This window comes from Cryptomeria japonica, chromosome 2 (genome assembly GCF_030272615.1).
Source record: "Cryptomeria japonica chromosome 2, Sugi_1.0, whole genome shotgun sequence".
Lineage (NCBI taxonomy): Eukaryota > Viridiplantae > Streptophyta > Pinopsida > Cupressales > Cupressaceae > Cryptomeria > Cryptomeria japonica.
In genome coordinates this window covers 562,030,395-562,034,556 of record NC_081406.1, presented here as the reverse complement: position 1 = coordinate 562,034,556, position 4,162 = coordinate 562,030,395, and positions in this window count along the sequence as shown.

Sequence of the window (4,162 nt, the reverse complement as noted above, 5' to 3'; positions counted from 1 at the left end):
AATAGTGAGTTAAGAAATATTTTAATTTTAAATATAATTATTCTATAACAACTAACATTTTGATAAGACAAATAATTATAAATTAAATTAATTTTAATAATATTTAATATTATTTGTAATTGCATAAAAATACATAAATAACTAAAATAAATTTTACACTTAATGAAAATTAGTCATTAAAAGAAAAAAAGGAAAAGATGAATTAGAATAAAGCTAATTAATTTTTTAAATATTTTTTTTCTTTGTAGAAACTTAATAATATATTTATTTTCCTTTTCCTTTTTCTTTTTTAGAAACTTAAAAAAATAATAGAATATCTTAATAAAATAAAAAAATTTGAAAAAATATTCTTATTAGATTTTTTCCTTTATGAACATTCTTTTCTAATTAATATTTAAATATGTATTTTTTTCTTTTTTTTATCAAAAAAGATATCTTTTTAAATTCAATGTAAATAAAAATATGTGTTTGTGATTTATTATATAGTCTTGTATCCTTCTCCTCAAATTTGAATCGTTGATTTCACAAAGTGAGAGGAAAAATTCATATAGGGTATGCCTTCGGCATAAAAAAACATATTTTAATTTGATTAATTAGAAAAAGAAATAATTTTAAAAAAATGATAAAAAACTAAAAAAACATATTTTTAATATGATTAATTAGAAAAATAATGTGCACAAAAGAAAAATCTACTATTTTATGCTTTTAATAATATATCTTTTAATGGTATCTTCTTTTATTTGAATATTTCATATTTTTTTGAAGTTTCAAAAGTGGAAAAAACAAAATTATTAAAAAGAGAAAGAATTAACTATTTTTTCTACTTTTTTAAATGATTAATTTTTCATTGAGTGAAAATCTTATTTTCATTATTTATGTTTTTTAATGAAATTACAAATAATAATTCAGAATTATTAGAATTCATTTGATTATAGTTATTTATTTTATTAAAATTTTAATTATTGTAGAATACTTTTTATTTTATTTTATTTTTTGGGGGGGCAAGCACTTTTGACTGGAGCTATGAACTAGTGAGATCACAAGGAGGACCTCATATTTGAAATGCGGGCCAAGGCATCCTCTTTGAAGCACCCTACACAACTGTTAATTCCTTAGCCAACGAACGAAGAGCAATCAACCAATGAGCATCAGGGGGACCAAGAGCATGCTCCAAATTCCTCGGCGTGCACCAACAATGAACTACCTCTCCAACCAAAGAAGACCTCTATCTAGCTGTTTGCCACATCAACAAATTGGTGCAACGATGAACGATGTGAAATAGCAGGGCGGAGAGGGGCCAAGCCTCGTGCATTGAACTCACGACCTCCATTTGAAGGAGGCTTGCAGCAGTACCACTACACTATGGGGTGAACCCCATTGTAGGATACTTATTTTTTGAATTAGAAATCTCTCTTTTATTTATATCTTCTTTTGATAAGAATATATTTTAATTTGTCCAAGGGTTTGAGCTTAACTGGCTAAAACACTGGGTTCTCACTGTGGAGACCCAAGTTCAACTCCCAATAGGGACATCTGAAGTGAAATTCTAAGTTGTGACTCTTGGTCTTCCATAGGATGGGGAAGGTCTTGGGGTCAATCTAATGGAAACTCTAAGTTGTGACTCTTGGCCTTCTATAGGATGAGAAGGTCTTGAGGTCAATCTAATCAAACATAATAATAATAATAATAATTCAAAGATATGTAATGAGGATGGGGCCCCCTACTGTGGTCCCCACTGGTTCATAGCTCTAGTCAAAAGCTATTCAGGCTTCGGCCAATTACCAATCAAAAAAAAGAAGAAAAGAGAATATATTTTAATTTAATCTTTTTTATTAGGATATTCTATCTTATTTTTTATTAAATTATTCTAATAATCATCTTCTTCTTTTTAGGTTTAATTTACATTAAGTTAAAATTAATTTTAATTATTTTTGTCTTATAAAATTACAAATAATAGTTTTAAAAGATAATAGAGTTAATTTAATTTATACATTTGCCTTATTAAATTTTAATTTATTGTAGAATAATTATCTTTTAATTTTTGTTTTTATATCTATCTCTACTTATTTTCTCTCTAACTCATAAACACACACTCCTTGTTTCTCCCAACCTCTCTCTATCTCTATCTCTCCTCACATCCCTCTTCATTTCTTTATATTTCCTTCTATATATATATATCTCCCTATCTCTCTATTTCTCCCTCTCTCTCTCTCTCACTCCTCTTCCAATATATGTCTATCTCTTCCTCTATCTTCCATATTTCTCCTCTCTCCCTTCATATCTATTTGTTTATCTATAGTTCTCTCTATATATCTATATATCAATCTTTGTATGTATCTCCATCTCTCCCTCTCTCTATGTCTCCTTATGTCTCCATATCTCTATCACTCTATCTCACCATCTATATATCTCTTTATCTTTCTGTATTCCTCTATAGACCTCTTTTATCTTCGTATCTTTACATCTCACTCTACATCTCTTTATCTCTATCTATTTTATCATCTTCATCTCTCACTCTATCTTCCTTTCTACCTCTATCTTTCTCTCCCCCCTCTATCTATATACATGTCTCCCTCTACCTCTCTCTCCTCTCTCTCTCTCTCTCTCTCCTCTCTCTCTCTCTCTCTCTCTCTCTCTCTCTCTCATCTCTCTCTCTCTCTCTCTCTCTCTCCTTTTAAACCTCTATATTCATGTCTATTTTCCTCTTTATATCTATCTTTCCATATTTCTTCTTTTCATCTATCCATGTATCTTTATTTGTTTTTTATCTCTCTCTCTCTCTCTACTTTTTTTTGAGCTTCAATATCTATCCAATCCTATTTCTTCTCTCTTTTTACCTCCACATCTCTCTCCTTTCTCCATCTTTCTCCATATTCATATTCATCTCTCTCTCTCTCTCTCTCTCTCTCTCTCTCTCTCTCTCTCTCTCTCTCTCTCTCTCTCTCTCTCTCTCTCTCTCTCTCTCTCTCTCTCTCTCTCTCTTCTCTCTCTCTCTCCTCTCTCGCTTTTCACCCCTCTACCTCTCCCTCCCTTTCCACCCCTCTACCCTCTCCCTCCTTTCACTTGATTTTAAACATAACATGAGCCTGTTGGTTGATTTATCTCCTAATTGAAAAGTTTTGTTTTCAGTTGTAATTGGAACCTTGTAAGAGGATGCAAAAGTGGATTGAAACTATCACTTCTCCATTGAGACCTTTGTTGCATAAGCAACATTATTTCTAAATTTGTCCCACTAATTGATCTCATGTACTACACAATTTTTTTGCAAAAAAATGGACCAAATTTTGCCCTAATTTACCTTCAACACCTCTTCGGCATACCCATGAAACACTAGGTGCAATTGATAGTTTATTAACTTTGTAACTGTATATAAAATCTAATCGAAGTAAGACATTAATAAACAATCTTACAAAATTTCAATTTAAAATAAATTTTGCCCACCTAAACACAGTAACGATCTTATTTGCAAAGATTTTTGAATGAAACTGTATAATTTTTTTTCAATTTATGATTTAAAATTTTTAACAATATTTATTTATGGTTGTTTTTTCAGGAGTGTGGTACCTAGTGATCTAGATCAATCGATAAGCTATGGGATCCTATCCTAAAACAATTGTTTCTTTTATTAGAATTCTAACTATTCACAATTCACGTACATCATTAATCATTTATAATCTAAACAGAAGCATCTCAAAGTAAGCCTACATTAGCATAGAAAGAATAACAAATTAATTATCAATCTTTGATATTTTGATTGACTTGCATTTGTTAGTATCAAATTTAACTCTTTCTAATTATGCTTGAATCCTAACACCCTTATGCATTATGGCCTTTATTATGTCCAATCATAAATAACTAATAGATCTACTATGATAAATTTGTCTAAGTTTTCTCTCTCTTCATCCCCATGTTTGACTTGTGATATATTTTGTGTCATGTTTTATATGTGACATTTTTTATGTCGTAACTGTTTATGTTTATTTGCAACTTCTTTTATGTCATTATTCTACTCATTATAGTAGGGTGTTATTGAAAAGGATGGGTTGTATAAGAATTATATCTCATGGATTTTATTGAAAAAGATGGAATGTTACCTCATGGGTTCTATTTGAAAGAATGGAAAGTAATTTTATGGAAGATTTATCTCATGGGTTCCATTTGG